General features: G+C 56.0%; 1 protein-coding gene across 2 annotated transcripts in view; it reads right to left on the bottom strand.

Annotated features, from left to right (window-relative positions):
- The window catches only part of PLEKHG3 (pleckstrin homology and RhoGEF domain containing G3), a 45,554-nt gene extending 42,096 nt beyond the window's left edge, over nucleotides 1-3,458 (bottom strand). Inside the window, exon 1 of one of the 2 annotated variants that reach the window (XM_043549067.1) lies at nucleotides 3,300-3,458. The gene's annotated coding sequence lies outside the window, so the exon portion shown is untranslated. The remainder of the gene's footprint in view (nucleotides 1-3,299) is intronic. The other variant, XM_037899279.2, reaches the window with a different exon arrangement.
- Nucleotides 3,459-15,874: the final 12,416 nt, after the last annotated feature.

Genomic DNA, 15,874 nt, shown 5'->3' with positions numbered 1-15,874 from the left:
CCCCATTCAGCACACGGCAGCAAGCCGGCTCAGCTAAAGGGGGAGGGGTGCTAAGGCCGGGCAAGGTGGCTGGGGGGAGCCCACAGCTCTGGGGCTCAGCATGACCCGAGGGGGAGTGTGTAGGGGGACTGCAGTGAGTTAACTCCCAGTGATTGGCGCTGCGGTGGGGGGGCTGCTCTCATAGAGGGAACAGCTGGTATTTTCATGCAGCGGGATGAGCTCATGGGGAGCCTGCAGTCTCTGAGAGGGACTGGCTCCGGCAGCTGGGGGCCTGCGTGCACGTCTCCCAGCTGCGGAGGTGGCCGGGGGTTGATTTGTCACTGCTCGGCCGGAGGCAGAGGAGAGGCCCGCAGCTGGGGAATGAGACGATGAGCCCTAGCCCCTGTCAGCCCCACGGGCTTCAGAGCCAGGGCCCAATCTGGCCTTCACCAGGAGTGGTGCTTGTCCAGCACAGCAACCTGCCCTGGGGAGGGCGTGCTGGCGGGGACAGCAGCTGCCTGTCAGCTAGCGGTGGTGGGATCCGCCCTGGGATCCATTCCCAGGTTGCAGGCACAAACACCTGGGAGTAGCCAGGCTGGGACGTTGGGAGCGGAAGGGGGCCCAGGGCAGGCAGGGAGCAGAGCCAAGCGGGAGCAGGCCCAGCCCTCAGTTCTCTGGCCTGCAGGAAGGAGCCTCTCTCACCAGCCCATCACACATTCTGCACAGGAAACTCTGAGCAAGGCGCTGCCCGCCCCAGGTGCTTTCCCATGGCTGGCCTGCCGTGGGGGAGGGGAAGCCGGCACTTGGGAAAGCAGCTGTCTCCCGGAGCCCAGCCAGGGAGCAGGGGCTCTTGGACCGGAGGGGGAGCCATCCCCACAGCTGCAGTGGCATTTCCCCTGCGCCTGGGTTTCCAGCCCTGCCGGCCTACGAGTGAGCGAGCGGCATGAAAGCTGGAGCCCGCGTGGGTCCGGCAATTACAGGCACAAACCCAGCGCCGGGGGAAGAAAATGCAAGGGCTGGAAGCCATATAAGGGAAGGCGCTCCATCCTCCACTGCTCCGAGATGCCAGAGGGCCCTGCGCCAAGGCCAGACCTGAGCCAGGAGGGCCGGGGAGGGGGCCCGTCTACACCACTGCTACGCCCAGCCCGCTCTGCTCCAGGAGGGGGCTCTGGGCTAGCGTCTCCCAGCAACCCCGGGTCCAATGGGTTCCGTTCACAAGAAAAACAATGGAGCTTTTCCTAGCCACCAGCCCTGCTCATGCACCAGGGCTTGGAGAGTCCTGCTGGCCATTCGCCCATCAGCCTCACCAACACAGACTGTGCCAGACTGAGCCAGATTCACACACCAGCCCTGCGCCAGCAGCGCCTGCTGGCACACAGACGGCCAGGTTTCCAGGTGGGCTCAGAGCCCGGGCACCAAACCTATCTTCAGGTCTGGCCCATCAGTGCACAGTGAGCCCTTCTGGAAATACCAGCTGCGGTGACCGCTCTGCGCCCAAGCTCTGCCGACAGGTATCACCGCAGGCCAGACCGGGATGGGCCGTCCTGTCCGACCGCCACTCCCACAGCCCCAGCCGCTCTGTGGGGCCAACAGGGCAAAGTCAGGGCAGTTAGTTCAGTCAGAGGTCAGGAGGCAAGCGGAATACGCACCTGGAGCTGATCGGAGGAGAAGACCCCCCACCCCCGATTTCCTGGCCTTACAGACACAGTCAAAACACAGGTGCTGCCAGGCGGGCTCCTACCAGGGCTCCGCGGCCAGAGCCAGCCTGTGCCAGGAGTGGTGGAGCGGGGACAAGCCCTGCACCCTCTCCTGGATTCACAGCACTGAGAGCCAAGCCCTGGCCACTCCAATCCAGTGGGGCCCAGAACCCACAGCCGACCGCGACAGTGCATGCCAATCACACCGCTGCCATCTCAGCAGCGCGCCATGCGTCCAGGCTGCCCTGGGTCCACCTCAAAGCAAGGGCCTGGCCCTAAGGCTGGGTGTGGAGCCTGCTAGCTGCACCCCATGGGCCATGGGGGGATGGCAGGGAAGCAGACCTCCAGGCACGGGTACAGCGGGGATCTCAGTGGTTCCCCATCAGACCAAGAGAGCTGGCTGGCTATTCCTCAGGACTTGGGTTCTCACAGGCCTCCTGCAAGGTAAGTGGGGAGCATCTCTCTTCCTGGGATCCCCAGGATTGTTCCTGGGAGCACAGCCCTAGCCCACCTCCTTCCACGCTTCCAGAACCCCCAGGCAGCGACAGGGCCCAGAGCGCCAGCACCTCTGATCTCACTGCTGAGCAGCACGGTAGCCGGCCGGAGCTGCCAGCCCCCAGCCGACACACAGCCTGGAACCGGACCAGTGCCAGGTGAGCCAGGAGGCTGGACGGAGGCACGTTTCTGGGCTTGGTCTGTTTCTGAAGTTCACCCTCTGGGTTTCCCAGAATCCCCCTGCCTGTCACAAAGGGGTGGGGGAGGGAGGCTCCGCTCTCCTGGCACCACCACATTCCTGAGCGGCAGGGGATGGAGGCACTGCAAATCCCCCCATCCACCCCGGAACAGTCAACAGCCCCAGTCCCCCCACGCCCTGCACCCCTATGCCCACAGGGAGGCTGCTGTCCATGCCTAGCTCCCTGCGCTGCAACCCTGAAGTCCCCAGAGCTGCAGCCCAACCCCACTCTCTGCATTATCCATGGGGCAGGGCTAGGACACAGCACCCACAGCCCTTCCTGGTAGGATCCTGGACTTCTCCCCCAAGACAAAAGTCCCCGATTGCCCGGTCACCCCCACCGGGAGCGGGGAGCTAACCGCTGGCTGCAGCATTTCAGAGATCTGAGTGGGGGCAAGGAGAGAGGCTTGTAGATGGGGCGGGCGCAGCGGGGGAAGCCGGCCCGAGAGAAGGGCCCCCAGCCGGCTCCCCGGTGGGCGCAGGAGGGAAGCCGGCTGTGCCACCCGGGCAGCACAAGGCGATACATAAGCGCACAGGCCAATCCTGCGTGGGCGGAGAAAGCTTCTTATACCCGCAGGCGGGGAAGGCGGGCAGGCAGGCAGGCAGCATCCCACATGCCCTGGGCAGCGGAGTGGCCGCCCTGTCGCTCCCCAGCACCTGCCCGGAGGCCCCGGGAGCGGCGGCGCCCGGCTGCTCTCGAGTCCCTGGCTCGAAAGGCAGCGGGCGGGAGGACGGGGTCCCGCTGCACCGCATCCACCTGCCCCTGCCCCATGGCACCTCCCCAAGGGCGCGGAGCCCGGCTGGGCACAGCTGAGACCCCCCAGCCCCTGCGCCCCCGGGCGGCCCCGATCCCCCCCGCGCTCCGGAGCGGGCCCGGCCCCGCCACTCACCAGGACCCCGTTACAACCCGGCGCCGCGCTCCGAGGTCCCCACGCCCCGCCGCGGCCAGCCCCAGCCGCGCAGGAAGTGCGGCGCGGACTCTCGCAGGCAGGAGGCAGGGAGGGCGGCGGAGGCGGGGAGCAGCCTCGGCCCCACCCCAGCCCGGAGCGGCCGCCCGCCCGCCGGAGGCTCGTGGTTAACGCGCAGCTGCGCCACCGCGCCCGCGGAAAGCCAGGCCTGGAGCTCGCTCCTCCGCCGGGCTGCTGGGGCCCTTTGGCCTGGGAAGTAGGGAACAGAGTACCGCTGTGCCAGAGGGAGACCCTCCCTGGCCTGCCACAATCCACGCAGGGAAGGCGGGGAAACTGAGGCAAGGGGGGGGGGGGGAATCTGCCACAGTTACCAAGCAGGACAGCAACTAGAATCCAGGTATCGTGAGTCCCTGCCCACTAGACCAGCTGCCTCTCACCCTGCTGCTTGGGCTAGGGTAGGGTTGGTTCCTAGCCAAGGGCGGGGGGAGCCCAGGAAGAGCCTGGCCAATGCAGCAGGGTGGAACAGAATAGCAGGAGGGGGAAGAGTCACAGCCACTGCCCCAGCTTGTCCTGGAATATCTCCCCAGTCACCTCACCACCACAACCATCAGGGCCTCTTGTCTGTGCCCCAGGTGAGGAGGAGAGGTACAGCAATGAGGAGGCAGGGGTTGCAGTGGAGAAGGCTCTTGCACCAGAGACTGGAGACCCATCTTAGAAGAAATCAAACTGGAAATGCATATTTTTAACAGCGAGATGGATTACCCACCCCCATGCCAGATTCCCTATGCATGGGGGATTTGTCATCACCTGGAGTCTACATCCACAACCAGTCTCTTTTCTAAAAGATCTGCCCGTCCTGGCTGACCTACAAGATATGGGCTGGCTACAGGCATGGCTGGGAGAGAGCCTAGCCTGAGCCCAGCATAGCACAGGCTGGAGCTGATCAGAAGGGCCCCTTCTGGCCTTGACAACTACGAATCTAAGAAGTGAAAAAGATTTGCGGGTCGTGGTGCATAATCAGCTCAGGGTGAGCTCTCCGTGCGATGCTGCGGCCAAAAGAGTTGATCCGATCCTGGGATGCGTCCATGGGAATCTCAGGTAGGAGTAGAGAGGTTATTTTATTTGGCACTGGGGTGACCACTGGAGGAATCCTGTGTCCAGTTTTCATGTTCACAGTTCAGGAAGGGTGTTGTTAAATTGGAGGCAGCTCAGAGAAGGGCCACAAGAATGGCAGGTTGTCTAACCCTTTCATCATAGACTCAAAAACTCAGTCTATTTAGCTTAACAAACATAAGTTTAAGGGGAGACTTGATTATAGTTGATAAATACCTACATGGGGAACAAATATTTAATAATGGGCTTTTCAATCTAGCAGAGAAAGGCATAACATGATCCAGTGAATAGAAGTTGAAACTAGACAAATTTGGTCTGGAAATAAGGTGTACATTTTTAATAATGAGAATAATTAACCATTGGAACAATTTACCAAGGGTTGTGGTGGATTCTCCATCACTGACCATGTTTAAATCAAGACTCAGCCATGCATCTGAAGAAGTGGGCATAAGCTTTTGTGGGTAAAAAAACCAAATAAATCTGTTAGTCTTTAAGGTGCCACTGGACTCCTTGTTGTTTAAATCAAGACTGGATGTTTTTCCCAAAGCTCTGCTCTAGGAATTATTTGGGGGCAGTTCTCTGGCCTGTGACATCCAGGAGGTCAGACTATCTGATCCAAGGCCAGAAGGGCACATTGTGAATCTAGGAATCTCGAGGAAGGGGGTTGTGCTCTGGCTTTTGCTCTTCTGTGATGGATGAAGGGGCCTGATGGGTTTTATATTGGCTTTTCCCTGCTTGCTTTTTATCTCAGAAATACCAGGCATCGCAGGTCTGATCTCCTCTGAGGACTCTGGACAGTTCAGCATTTGAAGAGTGAGGGCAGTTGAATATGTTACAAGAACTGTTTTGTCCCAAGTGTGTCTCTGGTATTTGAGTTATATAAGTGGTAGCACCTCACCACACACAGTCTGAAGCAATTAATGTACACCTTCCCCCTCCATTAACCAGCTTTCGCTCACCTTGTGTCTGTGCTGTCCCAGCCTGCCCAGCTCTCCAGTCATCCCAGAAAATCACACTAGCCAAGACCTGAATTTCTAGTGTGAAAAAGGCAGAAACACACCCTTCTGTTTAACAAACAAAGGTCCAGGCTTTCCCTATGCATTGCAAAATAAGGCAAACAGATGTTTTCCCTTTGCAAGTCACCTTTAAGTGACTGCCCAAGGTCACCCAGTGACTCCGCATTGCTAGAAGTTGGGGGGTAACAGACTTACAGATGGGGTCTTCACCCTTATCTACTGCTGAGCCCAGTGGAGAAACCCGCTCCAAGGAACACGGTGGGACAGCACTTCTGAAAGCCTGCCCTAGGGGCCCTAGCAGCACCCTGCTCGCTAACCGAGAGGGGACAGATGAGACGGGCTTTCAAGGTCCATGCTCCAGCCACTAGACCCTGCTGCCTTTCTGCATCATGAGCTGCTCCCAGCAGCAGGGCTGAAGCTCATGGGTTGAGCTATTCCCCCCAGGGCAGTCACTTCCAACCTTCCCAACAGAGTGTGGCCCACTCCGTGTGATACAGACACTTCTGACATCTCCCCAGTCACACACCCTGCTCCCTCTCTTCCTCACAGCAAGTACAAGGCTCCTTCCCGAGGAGAAAGAGCAGGATCAGGAAAGGAGTGAGGGCAGGATAGTAAGAGACGTCCTTCCATGGCACAGCAATGGTCCCCAAACTCAGCTCCACCCCCTGCCTCAATGGGGTCTGCATCAGTCATTTCCTCCTAGCATCATGGGGCAGATGTTCCCAGCTCCTGCTTCCCCCAAACTGTGGGACTCATATTCATACTCAGCCACACAATGGCCCCTTTGCCCCCCACACCTCCGACTGCTTAAAGAGGGGGCAGGGGTGAATAGCCCCCTGGAATTTCACTTTGCCCCTCAAGCATATGCATTATAAATAAGGCTACGATTTAGTCAGGGGTACAAGTCATGGACAGGTCTCAGGCAATAAACAAAAATTCACAGCCCGTGACCTATCTGGGACTTATACTATAAATACTCCTGACTAAATCTTGGGGGGGGGGGGTGCCTCAGGGGGCTGCTGCTTGGGGTGACATCTGGGAGTGGCTGCTGCTGGGGGAGGTGCCCTGGGGGCCTGCTGCTGAGGGGGGGCCAGGGCTGGGGCCAGTTGACAGCGGCTGCTCCAGGAGCCACTGACAGCAGCTGTTCCAGCTGCCCTGGGACCGCTGCCGGGGGGCCGCGAACAGCGGCTGCTCTGTCCACCCCCGGGACCGCTGCAACAGTGGCCGGTGTGGCTGACTCCGGGGCCACCTGAACAGCTGACCCCAGAGCCTGTGGTCAGCCACACTGGCCTCCTCAGAAGTCACGGAGGCCGCGGAAAGTCAAGGAATCCGTGACTTCCGCGACCTCCGTGACAAACACGGAGCCGTAATATAAGTACCAGGGTCAGAAGGGCCGATTGTGATCATCTAGTCTGACCTCCTGCATAACACAGGCCAGAGAACTGCCCCCAAATCATTCCTGCAGCAGAGCTGTGAGAAAAACATCCCATCTTGGTTTAAAAATAGCCAGTGATGGAGAATCCACCACAACCCTTGGTAAATTGGTACGATGGTTAATTACTCTCATTGCTAAAAAATATGCCTTATTTCCAGTCTGAATTTGTCTAGTTTCAATTTCTAGTCATTGGTTCATGTTAGACCTTTCTGTGCTAGTCTAATGAGCTCCTTATGAAATATTTGTTTCCCATGTAGCTACTTACAGACTGTGATCAAGTTACCCCTTAACCTTCTGTTTGTTAAGCTAAATAAATTGAGCTCCATGGGTCTCTCACTTTAAGGCAGGTTTCTAATCCTTTAATCATTCTTGTGGCTCTTCTCTGACCCCTCTCCAGTGTATCAACATCCTTCTTGAATTGTGTGCACCAAAGCTGGACACAGGATTCCAGCTGCAGTTGCACCAGTGCCAAATATAGAGGTAAAATTACCTCCCTACTCACAGGGCCAGATTAACCTTTTGTGGCCCCTACCTGGCCTCTGGATTGTGGCGCCGCCCATGCTCTGCTCCAAGGCCCCACCCCTGCTCTGCCTCTTCCCCCCAGGGCCCAGTCCGCTGCTTGCATGGAGGGGAGTGGGGTAGAGAGGAGCAGGCAGTGGGTGGGACCTCAAGGGGAAGAGGCAACTCCTGAGTGGGGGCAAGCGCTGAGGCCCCTTCTGGGTGTGGGCCTGGTGCCATTAACCCAGTGCTGCCTGCTCAAGATTCCTGTGTTTATGCATTCCAGGATCTCGTTAGCCTTTTTGGCCACAATGTCACACTGGGCATTCACATTCAGCTGATTATCCACCCCAACCCGCAAATCCTTTTCAGAGTTGCTGCTTCCCAGGGTAGAGTCCCTCATCCTAAGTGCATCCGGCATTCTCTGTTCCTAGGTGTACACATTTACATTTCATTTACATTTCGCCACATTGGTTGCTTACGCCCAGTTTACCAAGCCTGATGTGTATCCGTAACCTGTCCTCTTCGTTATTTACCCCTCCCCCATTGTTGTGTTGTCTAGAAACTTTATCCGTGATGATTTCACGTTTTCGTCCAGGTCAGCAATAAAAATGGTAAATAGAGGAGGGTCAAGCACTGACCCCTGCAGAACCCCCTGGGGAAACGCACCCTTTCAATGTGATCCCCCATTTACACTGACATTTTGAGACCCATCAGTTAGCCGGTTTTAATCCATTTAATGTGGACGCTGTTCATTTTCTATCGCTCTAGTTCTTTTAATCAAAATGGCGTGAGGCACCATGCCATGCACCTGACAGAAGTCTAGATAGATTATGTCAACATCATTACCTTGATCAGCCAAACTTGCAATCTCATCAAAAAATGATATCAAGTTAGTTTGACAGGATCTAGGGGAGAGGGGTTGGTCCAAGGGATGCAGTGGGGAGGTAGAAGGGAAGGGGTGGGGGACCCATGGGATGGGAGTGGAGGAGGGGGAGGGGGCCTAAGGATGGGAATTGGGTGCCCATGGGGTGGTAATGGGGACGGACGGACTAGGGGGTAGGGTGGGGAGGGAAGATGGGAATGGGGGTCAGCATCCAGAGCCCCCCACACCATGTGCTGGCCCACTGTGCCCTGGCGCTCCGTGCCCAGCTGGCTGGCACCTGGGACCACTAGAATGGCCTATTCTGCAAGCACAGAGCGCTTTGTGCTGCAGGGCTGGCCCTCGGGCTCCAGGCTCAAAGGGACCATTGTTCAGGGCCTGCAGCCTGCCACCCACCCCCACCCGCGGACGGTGGATTCCAGCACATCCAGCCACTGTGGCACAGACTCCTGGGGGCAGAGGCACCACTTAGAAGGTCAGGGGGGCTCTATTCCCCCTCCCCCGAGTTTCATACCTGAGGTCTGCGCACCGCACAAGCCTTAGCCCCAGATGGAGCTCTTAACTGCAACCCAGCTTGAATGTGATAGGTGATGAGTTCTGTGCTGCTCCCAGCTTCCACCCTTGGGGCAGGGAGTTTGTTAATAAACAGAGGCAGGGTGATTAAGATAACAAAAGGCTTGTCCTTAAATTAAATTAAGGATCCTTACATGATCCTGAAAGCATTGCCAGGCACTCCAGTTAAAAGATAGGAATAAGTGGTAAGAATGGAGAGAGGTAAATAGTGGTGTCCCCCAGGGGTCTGTATTGGGACCAATGCTGTCCCCCAGGGGTCTGTATTGGGACCAATGCTGTTCAACATATTCATAAATAATCTGGACAAAGGTGAGGAGGCAAAATTTGCAGATGATACAAAACTACTCAAGATAAGTCCAGAACAGACTGTGAAGACCTACAAAGGGATCTCACAAATCTCGGTGACTTGGCTACACAATGGCAAATTAAATTCAATGTCAATAAATGCAAAGTAATGCACATGGCAAAATATAATCCCAACTATACATACAAAATGATGGGGTCTAAATTAACTTGTTTCCCATCAAGAAAGATGTTGGAGTCATTGTAGTTCTCTGAAAACATCTGCTCAATGTGCAGCAGCGGTCAAAAAAGCGAACAGAATATTGGGAATCATTAGAAAAGGGGTAGATAATAAAACAGAAAATATCATAGTGCCTCTATATAAATCCATAGTACGCCCACATGTTGAATACTGCCTGCAGATTTGGTCACCCCATCTCAGAAAAAAATAATCGCATTTGGAAAAGGTACAGAGAAGGGCAACAGAAATGATTAGGGGCATGGAATGGCTTCCGTATGAGGAGAGATTAAAAAGACTGGGGCTTTTCAGCCTGGAAAAGAGACCACTAAAGGGGGATATGATAGAGGTCTATAAAATCATGAATGGTGTGGAGAAACTGAATAAGGAAAAGTTATGTTCTCCTTCACATAACACAAGAACTAGGGGTCACGCAATGAAATTAATAGGCAGCAGATTTAAAACGAACAAAAGAAATAATTTCTTCACAGTCAACCTGTGGAACTCTTTGCCAGAGGATATTGTGAAGGCTAAAACTATAACAGGGTTCCAATAAGGACTAGATAAGTTAATGGAGGATAGGTCAATCAATGGCTATTAGCCAGGGTGGTCAGGGATCCGTATGCATCCGATGAAGTGAGCTATAGCTCACGAAAGCTTATGCTCAAATAAATTGGTTAGTCTCTAAGGTGCCACAAGTCCTCCTTTTCTTTTTGCGAATACAGACTAACACAGCTGTTACTCTGAAACCTGTCATCATGTTCTGTGTGTCCCTAGCCTCTGTTTGCCAGAAGCTGGGAATGGGTGACAGGGGATGGATCACTTGATGATTACTTGTTCTGTTCATTCCCTCTGACATACCTGGCATTGGCCACTGTCGGAAGACAGGATACTGGGCTAGATGGACTTTTGGTCTGACCCAGTATGGCCATTCTGATGTTCTTATATAGAACCCAAATGTATCTTCCCCCCACCCTCCACGCTGTAACCCACTAGACCCCACTCCCCTCTCAGAGCTGGGATTGAACCCAGGAGTCCTGATGGGGTCTCTCTCTCCAGAGTTAGTAACAAAGTAAGAATATATATTAAAATATTAAACCTAACCAGTGTCCCTTAAGTGTTGCCTTCTATGATGAGGTAACTGGCTCTGGGGATGAGGGGAAAGCAGTGGACGTGTTATTCCTTGACTTTAGTACAGCTTTTGATACAGTCTCCCACAGTATTCTTGCCAGCAAGATAAAGAAGTACAGGATGGGTGAATGGACTATAAGGTGGATAGAAAGCTGGCTAGATCGTCAGGCTCAGCGGGTAGTGATCAATGGTTCCATGTCTAGTTGGCAGCCGGTATCAATCGGAGTCCCCCAAGGGTCGGTCCTGGGGCTGGTTTTGTTCAATATCTTCATTAATGATCTGGAGGATGGTGTGGATTGCACCCTCAGCAAGTTTGCAGATGACACGAAACTGGGAGGAGTGGTAGATATGCTGGAGGGTAGGGATAGGATACAGAGGGACCTAGACAAATTAGAGGATTGGGCCAAAAGAAATTGGATGAGGTTCAACAAGGACAAGTGCAGAGTCCTGCACTTAGGACGGAAGAATCCCATGCACCGCTACAGACTAGGGACCGAATAGTTAGGCAGCAGTTCTGCAGAGAAGGACCTAGGGGTTACAGTGGACAAGAAGCTGGATATGAGTCAAGAGTGTGCCCTTGTTGCCAAGAAGGCTAACCGCATTTTGGGCTGCATAAGTAGGAGCATTGCCAGCAGATCAAGGGATGTGATCATTCCCCGCTATTCGGCATTGGTGAGGCCTCATCTGGAGTACTGTGTCCAGTTTTGGGCCCCTCACTATAAGAAGGATGTGAAAAAATTGGAAAGTGTCCAGCGGAGGGCAACAAAAATGATTAGGCGGCTGGAGCACATGACTTATGAGGAGAGGCTGAGGGAACTGGGACACGGGAGCAGTGCTTAGGATGGCACCTGTTGCTCCAGTACTCGGCAGCAGCTGGACGGTGGCCCAGGCCAGGGGAGAGAGTGTGCTGGACGCAGGCTGACAATGGGTATCATTGGTATGGGATCCAGGATGGGGGCAGCACAGAGCATAGAGAAGCGTTAGGGCTCCCAGTTGTGCCCCCTACCCACCCATGACCAGTACAGTGCCTAGGGTGTTACAAACACCTGGAGAGACTGGTTCCCCCGTTGCACAGATAGGGCCCCCTCTGCTGTATCCAGCCATGTGTGGGGAGAGTCACCGCAGCAGAGAGTGCCCTGGAGTGGGGCTGCAGCGCCACTCCTAGGGGAAGGGGCACTGGGCTGCGAGGCAGGAGACCAGGGTTCTGCTCACACCTTTTCCCCAAGTGCCGAGGGCTCAGTTCCGAGCCCCACATTATAGCAGAGGTCCAGAGAGCTGACAGCCCAGGTCTCTAACATGACAGTATCAAGCTTCATCCCCCCTGCCTCTCTGAACGACTATGCTAAAGCTATGTGTTTGGTTATTCCATTTGTCACCTCTGCTCTAACCCACTAGATCCCACTGCCCTCCCAGAGCCAGGGATAGAACCCAGGAGTCCTGGCTTCCAGCTGCTCTGCTCTAACCTCTCGACCCCACTGTCCTCCCAGAGCCAGGGATAGAACCCAGGAGTCCTGGCTTCCAGCTGCCCTGCTTTAACCACTAGACCCTACTGCCCTCTCAGAGCCAGGGATAGAACCCAGGTGTCCTAACTCCCAGCCTTCCAATGCAGTCACAACTTGTAGATCACTGTCTGGTGTCATCTCTAGACACTGTCCCCCCACCAGGGATAACAACCTGTTACTGGTACTGGTTTGGAAAATATTATGCAAATTAGCTCAAATTAACATCTCCCCCCTACCTGGAGCTGCATGAAGCTTGGCCCCCTGCTGGTCCGGCTGGCACTGCCCAGCTCCTGGCTGGGGGAGCAGGCATGGGGGGTGGGGGGGCAAGAGAGCTGGCACAGTCCCTGATCCCTGCACAGGGCTATATATGCCTTGATCTCTCCACCTTGCCCCCTGGGGAAAGCCACCGTGTCCCAAGGACATGAACCCCACCCTCCCACTCCCCTGCTGCTGCTGGGAGGAATGCACCCAAGCTCTGCAGCCCAGCCATGGCATGTGGTGGGTGGGAGGGGGGCAAGCCACAGGCTGGGTCCACCTGGGCCTGACAGCCAGGTACCACCCCCAGGAAGTACTCTAGCCAAGCTGAAGGCCCTGGAGCACCACAGGGGTGGGAGGGTTAGAGAGCTGAAGGGCAAGGCATTGCAGAGGGAAAGGGCCACTAGCATAGGCCCGTCTGGTAGGCACAGGGATTCCCCCCCCCCCGACATTATTACAGAGCAAGGGTGGCTGCAGGACAGCACTGCGCTGGGCAGGCTGGGGGCTATGGCAGGGGGAATCCCAGGTTAGGATAACTGGGGGCCGTGGGTCAGGACTGAGGGGCATGGCTGAGCTGGGGGGGGGAGGTTGTTGTGGCAGGGGGCTGGGCCTTGGGATTGAGGGGCAATGAGACAGCTGAGGGGGGAGCTCAGGACTGGGATAACGGGGCAGTGGGTGGGGATTGAGAGACACTGGCTGAGCTGTGGCAGGGGTGGTAGGGCTGCGATAGCAGGGGCAGGGGTTGAGGGGCACTGGCTGAGCTAAGGGGGGGTGGCAGGGCTGGGATGGCAGGGGCTGAGGGGCACTGGCTGAGCTGAGGCGGGTGGCAGGGCTGGGATGGCAGGGGTCAGAGGATGAGGGGCACAGGCTGAGCTGAGGGGGGGTGGCGCTCCGGGATGGCAGGGGCTGAGGGGCACTGGCTGAGCGGTAGGTAGGGGTGTGGTGGCAGGGGGCTGTAGGCTGTTTGTAGCTGCAGTGACCAGCAGTGACCTTTTCCCAAGGGGTCTCTGCCCCCAAGCTGTGGGGGTTACGTGCAGTGGCACTGTGCGCAGCCTCGTGTGCTAGCAGGCGAGGGCTCTGTGCAGCGATAAATCATGCCATTGTGTCTTTACAGTGAGGAGAGTGCGGTGGGGGGAGCACCCAGAGCCCTAGCGGCAGGGGCAAGGGGTGCTGGGGGGGGGGGCAGTGCTGGCTGCAGGGATGAGACTGGGGGGGACATGGCTGGACGCAGGGTCAGTGCTGCTTGTGCTGCTGGCTGCCTGAGGCCAGTGCGGGCCTGAGGGAGGCCTGGCACGGCCAGCACCAGCTCTGCACGGAGGCACCAGCTCTGGGCACAGGCAGGGACCATGGATGCCCAGGGCCTTGCTGCCCTCTAGAGGGGGCCAGGACAGCACATCTCATCTTTACTAGGTGGGACTTTACTGGCCTGACAAGCTGGGGGAGTGCAGAGAGGAACCAGGCTCCTGGACCAGCCAGGAGCGGGTCACACCCTGCACCCGAGCTGACCCCATCCCTACAGCTGTGACCTTGGTCCCGAGATCAGCTGCCCTAGACCAGCCAGGAGGGGGTCACGGCCCTGCACCCAGGGCCCTGACCCTGTCCCTACAGCAGCGCTCTCAGTCCTGAGATCAGGGCCCCCTTGCATTGGGCCCGTCCAGTGGGCCGCGTGTGGCAGAGCTGTCCAGTGGAAGTGCCCTTCTGAAGAGCCAGTGAGGGCTCGGCCGGGGGATTCTCAGCACCAAGGAACACGCCCCCTCCTGGGCTCTGCGGCGCAGCGCTGTCACGCCCCTCCGGCAGAGACTCCAGGCACTCCTCTGCATGCAGGGCATGGCCCAAGCTCGGGAGCGCTGTGCTGGCGGCTGCTGCGTCTCCTCCAGACAGGAACTCACAGGCACTGGCGGCTCCTCCCAAAGACTAGCAGGGTGAAACCAGGGCCAAGTACCTTTCACTTCTGGGGAAGGTCCAAGGGCAGGGAATGGTGTGGGGGCGGGGAACAAGGTGGGGACAGGAGAAGAGGAGGGGGGAGTTGTGCAAAACACTCAAGGGGCAAAGCCCTGGCCCTTTCCCCGCATCCACTCTGCAGCCAAGACAAGCTCTCCTTCTGCAGTGGGCAGGGTCAGCTCACTGTAAAGCCAGTAACTGCAAAACCTAAGGCTGCCAACCCTAACAGATCATTGGCCACCACCCCGGGCTTCACGGTCATAAGCAGCCCCCACTGGCATGCCTTCCTGCAGCAGGCTGTGACACATCCGGCACACCTGCCTCAGTTTCCTCTCCCAGGTAACCCAGAACTCCATTTCAGACTCTCTTTCTTCAATAACTCCCTTCCTTGGGGCAGCTTTATTATCAAAAGCACAAATCAGTTTCTTATAGGGAGACACTGGTCCTTTAACAGGGAGTCAGCTGACCCCAATTAGACTCAAAAAGCAGGCACCTAGCTGGGCCTGGGGATGGGAGAGAGTTGGTGCTGGGGTTAGGAAGTTGTTGGATTCTGTCAGGAAATTCTGTCAGACTCTCCTGGGAGGGGAGGAAGTGAGAGTCTGAGAGGTAAATGGGAAAAATCCCTTGGTGACCGCTGCCCAGGGGGAGCCAAGGAACTTTTTGTTTAAATCTGGATGATAAAACTGCCTATGGGCGGGGAGAGAAGGGCTGCCTTGTTACACTGTCCATACACAGTCCACTGATCACCCCAGCATATGTAGCCCTTAAAATCCCATGATGTGATGCCCCACAGGCCAGTGCCTTCTTCCTCAGCTCCTGTTGCTCCTCTTCTGTCCCTCTGCTAGGAGAGTCCCAGCCCATAGTACAACCCCGCTCGTCCCAGCTGGAACCGCCACAGCCTACCTGCTGGCCGTGGCCTCTCGGAGTCAATGGAAAGTGCTCCTGGGCTGAGAACAGACATGGCTGGTTTCAGAGGAAAAAGAAAAAAATGCGGAGAGCAATCAGTGATTGAGAAGGGGGTTAGAATGGAAATGCCAGCTCTGAACTATTCTTATTGCTCCTAGAGGCCTCAATTGTGCTAGGCGCTGCATAGACACAGTGAGAGACAGCCCCTGCTCCAGCCACCTTACAAACTAAATAGACAAGACCGGGTGGGAGGGGAAAGAGACACACACAAATGGGAAAGGACTTGCCCAAGAATACGCCATCTCTGGAGCAGAACAGTGCTGACAACGTACAGCAGTTTAGGACGGGATGTGAACGCTATCAAACTGAAATTGCATAGGGAACCTAGGGAGGCAGAATATAAAGGATGACCCACGTTTAGGGTCTGTCTAAAACATCTGGCTTAATGCTCCTACGCTAGTTAAAAAATGTGACCTGTAAAACTCTAAATTTGGCATGTGGCTGGATCTTTAATGACTACTACAAATTAAGGCCCCCCTCAGCACTGTTTCCCCTGCACAGGGGCAATGCCTCTGGGGTCACAGCTCCTGCGAACACCATGCTGGAGCAATAGGTTCAGTAACAGCTTGGAAGGCTCCCCACAAGAGAATCAAGCATCGGTGTGAATGTTCTTTTTTTTTCCAGGACATTCACTGCAATATTGCTAGAGGAATTTACCCAGTTAAACAGGTAAAACAAGCACTATCCATACATTCAGAGTCACCGATCTGTGACCTTGCCTGGC

This window comes from Chelonia mydas, chromosome 6 (assembly GCF_015237465.2).
Source record: "Chelonia mydas isolate rCheMyd1 chromosome 6, rCheMyd1.pri.v2, whole genome shotgun sequence".
Lineage (NCBI taxonomy): Eukaryota > Metazoa > Chordata > Testudines > Cheloniidae > Chelonia > Chelonia mydas.
This window is presented reverse-complemented; position numbering and strand designations above follow the sequence as displayed.